Source organism: Macrobrachium rosenbergii, chromosome 2 (assembly GCF_040412425.1).
Source record: "Macrobrachium rosenbergii isolate ZJJX-2024 chromosome 2, ASM4041242v1, whole genome shotgun sequence".
In the NCBI taxonomy this organism is placed as follows: Eukaryota; Metazoa; Arthropoda; class Malacostraca; order Decapoda; family Palaemonidae; genus Macrobrachium; species Macrobrachium rosenbergii.
Genome location: NC_089742.1, coordinates 66,781,457 through 66,794,579, shown reverse-complemented (window position 1 = coordinate 66,794,579; position 13,123 = coordinate 66,781,457). Strand labels below are relative to the sequence as shown.

The 13,123-nt window shown below is 36.3% G+C and overlaps 2 long non-coding RNA genes across 4 annotated transcripts in view; one reads left to right on the top strand and one right to left on the bottom strand.

Annotated features, from left to right (window-relative positions):
* LOC136848064 (uncharacterized) overlaps positions 1-4,097 on the top strand; it is a 25,306-nt gene extending 21,209 nt beyond the window's left edge. For all 3 annotated transcript variants that reach the window (XR_010855926.1, XR_010855925.1, XR_010855924.1), the window contains exon 4: positions 2,494-4,097. This is a non-coding gene — a long non-coding RNA (uncharacterized lncRNA). The remainder of the gene's footprint in view (positions 1-2,493) is intronic.
* Positions 2,958-13,123, bottom strand: LOC136848060 (uncharacterized). The gene is made up of 4 exons (XR_010855922.1): positions 12,956-13,123; positions 7,415-7,544; positions 6,488-6,665; positions 2,958-3,281 (listed from the first exon to the last, which is right to left on the bottom strand). It is a non-coding gene; the product is annotated as an uncharacterized lncRNA (long non-coding RNA).

The window sequence follows — 13,123 nt, the reverse complement described above, 5'->3', positions numbered from 1 at the left end:
AAACCACTCAGAGGCTCTGCTAATAGTTTGGCTATTAGCTGATGCTTCTCAGGCCTTCACCAACCATAGGAGATAGTTTTAATTTTGTCACTCTGCAAAGGAATGTGATCTGCTTCATGGACAGTTTAGTGTTCCATCATGTAGGCCTAGTTGATTAACATGGATATTCAAGAAGGGTTTAAATCAATCGATTTTGGGAATTTTTACTTATGTCATAAATTTCCTGTGTTAGGTATCCCTGACTGGTGTAATCATAGAATGCATATATTTTCTTGACGTCATGGTGGAGTTTTTTCTTTTCATGAGAACGTCTGTGCAGTTGAAGAAAGGCAAGAAGAGGTTTGTTAGTCCGTGTCAATTTGAGCATCGAATGAAAGGGGCTTTGATGATTTCAATACTAGAGTGTTATAAAAAACTGGCTTTATCACTCACAATTTCTGTGATTTGTTGTTAGTGTGTGTGTGTGTGTGTAGGCTATGTCATTTTAAAGGAGCCACGCACTGGCTGCTATATGTCACACTTGATTTAGATGAGGGAATAAATCCTTTTCACTTGTATCATTGAATAAAAGGCCATTCGCAACACAGCTTTCGTGTGGCCTTCGTTTTTTGGATTTTGAGGTGAGAATAACTACCAGCTCAGCATTTTCTGATCCGATTCAATAACAGTCATCACATAATCATGTATTCTCTAGTTTTGAGTTCGCTATCCTCAGGTTTGCTGTCACCATTGACATTCTTTATCTCGAGTCTTGTTCATTTCATTTTTCTTTCAGAAATTAACTGCTCTCTTCTGCACAGTTTCTCTCGATCTAGGTTCTTTATTATGTACTTCAGCCGAGAAACACATTACCGTCGTTAAAAATCGGATTGCTGAAATACAGACAAAACTTGGGTTTATTCTTCAGGTTACTTGTCTTTCTAGTTAATAAGTTTTTTCTGTTCAGTCAGTATAGACCTAAAATGTGCACGTAACCTTACCCAATACTCTGGTCTCTATAGTGGCAGGAATTAAAAGCCTCTTGGCTTTATAGTGGCAGGAATTAAAAGCCTCTTGGCTGTAGTACGAAAGGCAAATGCAATAGAGTAGTTCTCTTATTCTCGTCTAAGTAGTTGTAGTACTAACATTCTGCCTTGCGAAGAATGGGAAGGTAGCGTAGGCCTAATAAACAACAGTATATAGATTGTCTCCTATCTTGTGAACCAGCATGGTCTGCCACTAGAAGTGTAATTCTCTCTCTCTCTCTCTCTCTCTCTCTAAAGGGATATTCCCTAAAAAGATATCCTCTCGTGTATGGGACTTACTGACAGTGTAGAAACAATTTATTGGTAATGATCAATTCGCCATAAGTGTAATTATTACGACTGTATCGTCCAAGAATGTGTAATTAACGAAGAGATATATATGTAGATAACTCACTAATTTAATTCCCATGCCTCTTTGCAAGAACATACCAAGGAAATCTTGAGTCTAATGAAATAGACGAAGAGAGAGAGAGAGAGAGAGAGAGAGAGAGAGAGAGAGAGAGAGAGAGAGAGAGAGGCAAGGTGTTTTCTTATGAGTTTTTCCATCAGTTTTTTTCTCCTTGCGAATTTCATTTGCTAAGTTTAGGTGTGTTTGAAAAAGTAGTCCTCGGCTTTTTCAGTACTGTTTCAAGTTTAAAATTTCCCCATAATGCAAATTAATAGTTTACTATTTTCATGGGTTTGCGAACGGCTTCTACTACAGATGTAATGAGTGGAGTTAATGTGGGTATAGATACATTAACTCGTTAGCGGGGATAATCTCAGTGGGCTAAAATTGATAAGAACAGTATTGACAGTCATGACTGAAAGGAAATCACTCGCTGAGGACGCATTTCTTTCTTCAAAAGATGGCGAAGCCATCCTGGCCACTCTCTCAACAGCATGATGCACCGTCATGGTCTACGTAAATTTTCGAAATCCCTTCTTTGGTTCAAATAGCTACGTTAACTGACTTCCCATGTAACGGTTGAATAGTGGTATCTCAGTTCCATTTAATTTGCGGATATCTGTTTTCCAACTTTATCAGTTGTGCAGTTTATCTTAGGCGTACGTATAGTTACATTTGCTATATGTCGTAAAAGAAGTTGTGTGTAGTTAAACCCTGTTAAATTGTCTTGCTGCACATAATGTCAGTATGTTGTCGTTAAATAAGGGCCGATTGACAATTTGTACATTTTTAAAAATAGCCTTAAATTTCCTTAGCAAAAACACATAGTTAAGAACATTTAATAAGTATCTCTATGTAAAATGTTCTTAAATTTCATGTTAAGCAAAAGCAGCTATAGCTGAATTAATGACAAAGTACCGTACATTTGTCATTTACCCAGTCTTTGTAACTGGGTCGTGACCAATTATTTTTGCAGTTTCGTGTCCTTTTATTCTATTCATACAAATTGGAGGCATAAAATTATTAGGTTTTATGGAAAATTTAATCGTCCAGCCTTACTCAAAGTTATTCCTCTTACAGATGCTGCATTACTACCGGCGAGGAACCTTCTCACGTGACTGAGGAGTGTATGGAAGAAAACTTATCTCCAGACAGATGTTGAGGGAGAGTCTACGGGCCGTCCTCACCCACCTTCCTACACGAGTGCCACCTGGTCATTTCGGCCCCCTGGTACTAAGGTGCCCACTGCAAGCCGCACTATCCCTTAAAAATTATACTGCATACAGAACTAGAAGGCAACTGATACCTACTTGCCACATAATGTACTTCCCTAGTACTTAAATATATGATAAGGATTCCTTGTTACATAAGGAACATGTGATTTCCTTGTTGCTGATTTCCTTGTTGCTGATTTCCTTGTTACATAACAAGGAGCATAATTCCTTTTATAAATACAAATTTTTTATAAATATTAATTTTATAAAAAAAAACTTTCCTCAGTATCGTTCCCTTTTCATTACAAGGAAAATAGAAATCGTTGTAGAAACATTTCAGATATATTTATTAGCTTAGCTGCTAATGTACTACATGATTTTCAGAAAACTAAAATTTCAAATTATAGAAATCTCGCATCCCTACCGGATTGGGCAGCCAGTAGCCCCCCTACAGCAAAAAAAAAAAATAAAAAATGTGAAGCGTCCAGGTCTTTTTTACAGCCCTGGATTACCGGCTCAATTATTGACTGGTGATCCGACGGTCTTCCCTTGCTTCCTTGCTTCCGAGCCTCTTAAGATACTTGAGTCCTTATTGCTCGGAAGTCGCATTTCCTCTGGTGATGAACAGAATAGTCCCAGTTTTCTCTCACTTGCCTGTAAAATAGGAAGAGGTCTTGATATTATAACTGATATGGTGGCATACGATGGGTATTTACATCTTACAATTCTGTAACATTATTAAATATTTATTGAAAGATTATTGAACAATACTCCAATTCTATAACAATGAACGACTTGCTAAAAGATTAAAATTCTGAAACAATGACAAAATAAGCAAATCTTAAAGATCAAGATTTGACAAAATTAAAAGTCACTTTACAATAATAACTTGACATAATAGCGAATTTGTAAAATTTGACAATTCAGGATTAATTTTTTGACAAAAGCGAATTTGTAAAATTTGACAATTCAGGATTAATTTTTTAAAGACAATTTTCTCTTGTGTGTATTAAATTCTCCTGTTAAAAATTTCAAGGCTTCAAAGTGAGAACAATAAATCGTGAATGTATACACAAGAAAAAGAAGGGCTTTATCATCCTATTTAAATACGTATTTTTCCTTTTTAGACTTAACAGTTTGGGCTAATTAACCAAAGTTTTGTAGTTTTGTTAACTTTATTAACCGTAAGTATTAAAAACACGGACAATTGACAATTTTTGAAGGCTATCGCTTATTTCAAGCTACCAAATCTTATCGGTTTGATAACACAGAGGAAAGCCACGTTCATCAATAAATGGTTAAATATTCGGTTTAATTTTTAATAAAAAAAGCACATAGGCCTATATTGAATTTTCCGTCATCACTAACCCCGCTTTATGCTTTGCAAAAAATATGAATGCAATGCAAATTTCAATAACGTGGCAAAAGATTGTGTAAATTATGATTAAAATAAAAAATTTTTCATCTGTGGGTTAAGATTTTCACTACTCCCTGGGCATGCCTGTAGCCTACTTAAAACAATTCGACAATAGAGCATCTGATAAAAATTAAATGGACTAAATATGGAACATTAAACATTATATGGACCAAATATGGAAAAGTTGGGTAATATTTTACTTCCGATTTATCCAAAATTCTTTAAGCTCGGCAATCTTCTATTTGAAGAAGTCCAACAAAAAAAAAAGCACTATCGCTCTACACTGTTTTATGTAGCTCACTCTGGTATTTTTCAAGTACAATGAGACTGGATGATGATGATCTAGAGAGAAATACTAGCTGTTGGGGAATGACAATTTTACATTACCACAGTCCAATTGAACTTCATGAATTTAGGGACACTAAACCAAAATCAAAATTATCCTTCTAAAATATATTTCCTTCTCTAAATATACCAATTACATCAAGAACATTAAAAGTATCAACTTATGAAATAACTTTCCAGTCCTAGTTCAACATTTTAACGGCATATTTTGTTCCTGTGAAGGCAGCCGCCTCAATCCTGTACTTTCGGCTCCATTCAAGCAATTCTTTCTCAGAGAAACCCATTTCATGGTCAATAACCAACCACCTCAGTACAGTAATCAATTCTACCAGTCAGCTGACATTTGGTTAGTTTTGCCCATCAGCACCTGCATATCTAGGCTTCACATAACACTCATATTAATGGATTTGCTAGTCCAAGTGTCACCACCTGATATCATCAAACTTTAGCAATTAAAAGAAAGTTAAATCCTTGATCTGAAAAGAAACTTTTCCTTAAGATTTATTCACACAAAAAAATCGACCATTCCCTGTTCCTAAATAACTCAGATTGGCCAATTTACTTGATTCAAATTTTACCAATCCTATGTGAGAATGACCTGAATCTACTTGGTATTTAGGACTCATACTGTTTAACGTAACATTCATTTAAAATTGAGCTATACTTCATAAAAAAGTGGCATTTTTTAAACTACCGCCCAGTCTTACAGAGTGACAGTCATAGCTTCATGCAATTATGTTCACCTATCCCTAACCCTTAACTTTTAGCCCATGTAGATTGGATAGTGGGTATCCCTACATGCCCAACTCGCGAATGGATAACGAATCTGCACCAAACTGCTATACTATACCTTCAAGAACAAAGATAAAGAAATATAAACTACATAGACACCTTTATGAACATTTTAAAGCACAAATATACTGAATGTATTTACAGCCTTTGAAAATGCTTTACTCACATGAACGCTGGGGGATATTACAAGTACATTTCAGAACTAAGGTCACTATCCCATCCAAGTTACATGCAGTCTTTGTTTAAACAGTAATTCAAGATTTGGTAAGACTACAGGTTCTAATGGAGAAATGTTCCAGTATTAGCCTCACCAGCTGCCTGTTAAAAATATGCTGTTGAAATCAAATGTCGGATCAGCTGTGGAACTACTGTACTCAAAATCTGAGAGGCAAAGTGCAAACTTCATTATAAATGAGCGTTATGAAAATCAGTGAAACATTGGGTTCATAAACTGAAAATCAATCATGACAGGACAAGGGAAATGGAGGGGGAAAATTCAGAAAGCCTTGGTTACTTTAGTAGCAATGCACATTACTAGGGACAGGAACTATGAAATTATGGGCAATGAAAATGAAACTGAAGTACAGTATTGTTCTCTGGTACAGCCCGCCTACAGCAAGTGGACAATGAGTCAACAAAAGGTTTCAGGTACTATCAATTTAAGTGCGTGCTACAAACATTAGCTTATCTAAGGAGGCTTTGTGATAATACCATTGATCAAGTTAGAACACTCTTTAATAGACTGTCTTGATACCTGACAAGGTCATTCTAAGGCTTTGCACTTTTAAAAGCTGAGAAATCAAGTTTTTATAGTTAAACAGTTTACAGATTTTAGTCAATTTTGAAGTTAACAAAATAAAAAAAAAAATATATTAGAATTTAAGTTGAAAAGTTTACCAGCATCAATAAATCATTAGCCCCAAAAGACTAAATTTTGCATATCATGGAAATGCTTTTAATTTTAAAGCAGACTTACAGTTTCAGACTAGCAACTTTCCTGTCGACGGATACATCAGCAAGGAAAATCGTTGTCCTCTCAAATCGTTGTCCTCTCAAGTTATAAAATCCCCTTGTTTTCCCATGGGCAACTAAAGCTGCAAAGCTAAGTCTTGCCAACGCATGAAATTCCGTCGCTTAAGGCTCTCATCTTTTAATCGTCGTTGCCCTTACTCACTGGCTGGTCAGACAACCATATTGGACAGTCATTAGTCAAAAAAAGTTATCTGGAGGTATACAGTTTGTTGCTAGCATGAAAGGGGCCCTTATTAAGGCTATTTTCTGCAAACTCTAATAACACAAGACTTACATTCCTTATTCAAGAAGCCAGTTGAAGCCAAGGGTGCGTGTGAAACTGGTGAAGGATTCCGTAGAACTGCATACATCGGTAGCAAATAGCTTGATCAACTCTTATAGTAAACTCAAGTATCAAGAAATGGAGTTCAGAGCAACCTCTCATTTGCGAGCTCTGTCAAAATCTAGGTGACCTGGGCAAAGGTAGATCACGAAATTAGTGCACTGTACTGTCATTCCCATTCCGTGAAAATATGGAGACTACGTCTTTAGTTAAAAAATAACTCACTGGGTGTTTAAAACCTCGCTAGAACGTGCTCCGTTTCACTTTGAGACTATCCTATCTTGGGAAACTTTTTAAAAACTTTCTAAAAATCTTCCCTTTAATAGCAAATTTTTGTTAGACTTTTACAAATCACGTGCTTTATATTCTTGAAGTTGATAATATTATATATTTCAAAGGGCGAATTTCAGATTAACAAAAGTAAACTTTGCATCGAAAATCTCAGGAAGAAAGCCTAATCATACATGTTATCTGGTTATCTGTAAGCATAAGTTGCATTATCTCAACTGTCCAAGAAATTCCTTTTTAATAATATTGATTTGGTAATCTCATGGCCTGACCAACACTACTGACAAATGGTTTTGGAAAACTGAACTACAGAGAAAAAATTAATGATATTGCAATGATAAAGATTGCTGTTTTCACTAACAATGGTTCAGGATCTGCCACTTATGAAGAGTTCCTTTGTGAAACCACAAAATTCTTATTAAAAAAAACCAAAAGAGGAAGAAATTATACTAAATATGGCTTAATATTAAGCCATCATGATTAGCATTCTGTACCAGAAAACTTCCCCATATATAAAATCTCAAATTTCGCTAAGAAACCTTTACACTTGTCAGGAGATAAGATTACAAATTTTAATGACGTTTGACAAACCTTTGATTTGTGGTGGGTCGATGTTTCTGCACACTACATTTACAGACGCTAATCAAAGTAATATTCTGCAACAGGCTTCAGAAAGTGGGCCACGTTCTTTGTACTGCATACGGGATTAATATCAACAGATCTGTAAAAGACATTCAGTAATTAAATACTTTCATTAACTGACAGTTTTTCTGTGCATTTTTCATACAGAGTTTTAACTTCATTCCAATTAGTAGGCTTTATTAGAAATTAATATTAATAAAAGAATTTGCAAATATAATATTTGCATACAACCTGACGTCTTATACGGAATATCTTCCTCGATAGCTGGTCTGTTGTTGAAACTTTTAACAAGGTTGCTAATGGGCGGCAGCGATTAACTACTTAGTTGCATAGCATCCTTTTTTTCAGCTGGTTTACTGAGTATGTGGACAGCGTGCTTTCCAAAATATCTGCTGCTGAAACTTTTCTTAATGTTTCCTTGTTTGACTGGTTCAGGACTGCTGCTTGTTTTTGGATCATTCTTATTTTGAATGTGTTTGTAATTTCAGTACCTGATATTTGGAATGGAACATGGATTCCTAGGCTTTCGGCAACCACTGCAGGCCTGTACCGAGGTTGGGGGGCGTCGAACGACACCCACCCCCCCCCCCCGCAAAAAAATTCCTGGAAGTCCATATTTCTGTGGCTATCCTTTTCATTGAGCTGTACTTATAAAGTAATAAATAATCTTTTGTTTTTTGGCAAGTCTACTTTTATAAATTTTGTTATTAAACATTAACACAATTCTTTAATAGTAGGAAATACAAGAGTGATAATAGGAATATGATATAGGCCACCATATTTGTAGATTTTAGTAGAGAAACGATAATTTTAAAGCTGTGGTACGATAATCTGGTCAGAGAAATTTGACACTGCAGCAAGGCTGCCGAAGCGTGGAATTTACGTCATCGAGACGGCTAATATGCATGTTATTTGTTACTGTTAACATTAAATGAATCAGTCAATAAAACTGAAAAATATTTTTTTTAATTCCAGTGCAAACTTTCAACATAAGCAAAATTCTGTTAACCAAAGTCAGTACTTTGAATAACATCTAATCGGGTAGAAGGGCATAGACCGCATGCCCAATTTTTCTTAATATAACTAAAATAACATTTTCAAGCATTTCATTTTGTATATACCTATATATGCAATGACATAGAAGAAAAGGTCCAGTTTTGGGAAAAACGACTCCCCCCCCCACAAACAAAAAACTCTGGGTACGGGACTGCACTGGAACCCAGTGGGTTATTCAGCGCTGTGCCTGGTATTTATCTTTTAGTGATCAGTTCAGGTGTTCTGGATGTGAAAATGTGAGAACATTTCATGCCTGCATTTCCCAATGACCATCATTCTTGTGCATTAGTCAAGCAGAGGCCAAGAAAGTGTGCTGTCTTGACTGTGATGAGTAGCCTACTGCCTATCTGTTTCCTGCCCACTAAGAGAAATACAGTTCTAGGAGGAAGGTGAGGAAGTTCTGTCAGCGTTCAACGATAACACTTCTCTATATTGCACTTACCATGAACCTTACACCGCCACCTCTATCCTTACCCAAAGTTTTAGTACGTGAAGAATTCATGTCAAACCAATCGTTCATAAATAAATATAGGCTTTCAGTTTTTCTCCCAAATATTACACGGTAATGAATTAGCACATGATAGAATGTGCAATTTTACCGCTAATTTAACAAGCTGTCCTTGACCACCACTAGCATCTAAACGCCTTTCATTAACTTTATAAGCTAGACCATATTCTGATTTAGTCTTGTTTCACGCATACCAGGATCAAAAATACACATATAAAATTCATTAATTTATTAACACCTGGGTACGAAACTATTTCTAATTTTATGAAAAAACGAAAAAAACTGTACTGTCTTGACCCTTCCTGACGGTCATTGTACATTTTTTCCTCATATATGAATATGGTCAATTTTTACTTTAAGACTATAACCGTATACCGGAGTTGAAAATATGATTCCCATGACATTAACTTCGGTAGCAAATTACGTGATTTTAGAGCTAACGAAACCGCCCGCCCTCTGCATACATCCTATAATTATGGGGACCACAGAGGAAAAAGGTTTTGGATGGGGTAAGACAAGTGAAAAGCAAGGATGTAATTTAACTTTGAAAACAATTTGACTTACTTCAATCAGCATTAGAAAATGCATTAATATCATGGGGACGTTAGAATACATCCCTGTATTTCATTTTGTATTTTCCCCCACCCCAAAACCAAGTTTCCCACTGTGGTTCCCCATAATTCTATGATATAAGTGGGTCCAGTATTATATGCTGTTGAAATTAACATTAGAAATCTTCACAAAAATTGAGTGTGAAATCTTACAATACAGACGAAATAATCCAAGGAACAAGGGTTGCACTTCTGCTAGAGGAAACTGGTAAAAACACGCTTCTTTTAGAGGATTAGGTAAACCGTTTATTGAATTTTATTTATCTGAAGAGACGAAAGTACAAGAAAATGTTTTTCTCCAAGCAATGCCCCAAAATCCCATTTAATTAGCAAAATTTGGAACAAAAGAACCAGTCAGGTTTCACAATAGTCCACGTACCCACATTCCCTTATTCATTGAGCACTGGGGTTAAAATCCGATCGGGAGCCCAGCTTGCATGTAAAACGAAACAATTTGAGAAAAAGAAAATGGGTACCAATATTGATTGGTAAATATTTCCGAAACAGTAAACTTACGATATATTTGTGTATGCTTTCGTATTAAGCATATTAAGGAGAAATTCAATATCGAAAACTGGCATTAAAGTAAAAAAAAAATACCAGGAATCTTTGTAGAATTCAATTCATTCGCTGCTTCAACAGCATAACCCATGCCCTATTTTTTATGCATTTCTGTTCGATCAAACCGAAAATAGATTGGCTGTTACCACTTGCCCGTAAGACTTCGTATGACAACCAAACATTTTCATGCAGCTTTTATATATCCTCTATTATAACCTCATACTTTACTGATGCACATTTCTTCAAATGATAAAAGCCTTTCGATTTAAGTAAAACATTTCTACCTATTACAATAATACAAATACAGAAACCAATTCCCTGGTACACGAAAATTGACATGTTCAAGTATGCTCTCGCATGGCAATGGATTACCTCACGACTTCATATCTTTGCAATCCTTTGGTTTAAAGCGCATTAAGCAAACGAGGGCATCCTCGATGTTGCTGGAATCTGTACGAGAAAACGCATGTAGTCACTCGTCTATTACATTTTTCCTTAGGAAAATTTTGATATTTTACCCTGGGCCCTTTTGCTTTTACACTAGTGCCGAAACCCCGAAATACTGTGTAGATATCTAGCATTTTCGATCGATGAATGAATTTAGAATTAGTACAAGGCCATGTGTGAGTGTTTCAAATTCAACTAGTACCCTGTACTGCTAATAGACTATCAGCCTAGTAACAAAACCAATACAAAGATGTAATGTAATAATAGGCTGCTTACAAAATACCCAAATTACGGTATTTCTAAGTAATAGATACACGGCGGGTATTTAGCAAGAAATCGCAGTTTCTTATAGTATTTTGGTTGCTTATTTACAATTTAACATTATTTTTGGGGGGTCGGCGGTAATTAACCTGTAATTAACCCCTGAAGTCCATCCAACAAGGGGTTTCCATACGCGATCTTCACAAGGCAGCGCACGGCTACGTCTGTTTCGAATGGTTCATATCCCGTCCGGCAAGTGCAATACCTTGGAAACTGATTTTTTGTACACTTTTAGGGCTTCTGACACTGGCAGTGCATTTGTTTGTTGTTGGCCAAGTGGAACGTCCCTTCGCCGAGTTTAGTACTGGCCCGGGGGGAGGGGTGGTACCCATACGTTAACAAGTTATTGCACTTGCCGGACGGGATATGAACCGTTCGAAACAGACGTAGCCGTGCTCTCTTGTGAAGATCGCGTATGGAAACCCCTTGTTGGAGTGACTTCAGGGGTTAATTACAGGTTAATTACAGCTGACCCCCCAAAAATAACGTTAAATTGTAGATAAGCAACCAAAATATACGAAATGCCATTTCTTGCTAAATACCGGCCGTGTATCTATTACTTGGATCTACCCAAATTACTACCAGTCAACAGAATTCCATTACCAAAAAGTAGGGTAATGTTCGATGGCGGTATTAAGCATTCTTGCCGTTTCAAAACTAACATCGGCAGAAATACTAACGTCAGGAAAACCTATGAACAGTTTCACAGAATGTGGAAATATAAGATACGAATTCTAGCTTCTTAATAATGAAAAAACTTTGTTTAAAACCCATTTTACTTATTTTGGGATACCATACACGGTTTGGTGGGAAATCTTAAAACTGTACAACACACTGCAAGTAACATTTAACTACCTTTCAATTCAGCACAGGTAAGCGTCACTCTCCAATCATTCGAATTTTCAGAATTATACTCTCCTTACATTCAAAATTCGCAGCCATAGTTACTTTGGGTTAACCACAGGCATAACATTAAGATTATGTTGACAAAACTAGGAATAAAAGCGTCATAATATTAAACAGTGTACTACAAACATTTGCTTAAACTATGAAGCCATGAAATTAAAAACAGCTAACTGGTCAAGCATCGAAAATAACCCCTGAGGTACAATTTTACTTTAAACCAATATCGCATTTTGGACTAGAAAGTATTTACCCGTGTTTGAATGTGTGCTTTTAAAGTTTGACTTTCGTTAGCAAACTACCTAATCAGCCACACCTAACCTAGGGTACCAGATCCTTACCTTATTGCGCAATATTAGTTTGAAAACCTTCCATAGACTCACGTTAATCTGAACGACTATTATCAGTGGGATTAACCTTGTATTTTCTCTCATTTTGTTTTTTCTCCCACCCAAAAACCCTGCTTTCCCATTGTGATGCCCTGAAATTTAGGATATAAGGGTGGAGTCCACTATCTCTAGAAGTACTCATTTGCTCACAAAACTTATGTGAAACGTTCAAACCACAAATGAACATGGAAATATGTTTTCAAAGTTGAAAATTTAATAACGCTTTGAAGTACTACCCATCCCTTTTAATACAGGTTTAAACAAGCCTTTTTCGATTGTTTTACTGGACACTGTCACAGCATTAACTCGAAAGCAGATCAATTCCTTAAGGACAGAGTTAAAGCTACCAAGACAAGGTATCTTGTAGTTTTAAGAAAATAACATCTCGATAGTAGCTGCAGTGCCACCGGTCACCGTCAAAAGCATTAGTTAAAACCCTAACCTCGCTCATTCCGACTAGCCTTAAATGTGGAACAGAACACCCCGGAAGTCTATCCAATTCAGTGTTTAATTAGACGCAGTTTGGAAGCAATTCTCAAATGAAATCACCAGGTTTACGTATATGACAGTGACTAATATACTTGTCTATACACTTCGGATACAAAACCACCAAGTTTTTGAAACCTCGAGCTTTACAAGAAAAAGCATACAGATACACCGATCGTGCGGCATACACGTCGTAATAACTACTCACCCACCAACACCATTGTCCAAAAAACGAGGAAAATCACCAAAAACAGGTTAGTTAGACAAAATTTAAGGACAGGGTAAAAGTCCTTAAATAGCCAACATTCCAAGAAACTTCAAAATCACTCGAATAAGTTCACGTCACGGTCGCGGTGCCACAGTTCTTTCAAACTAA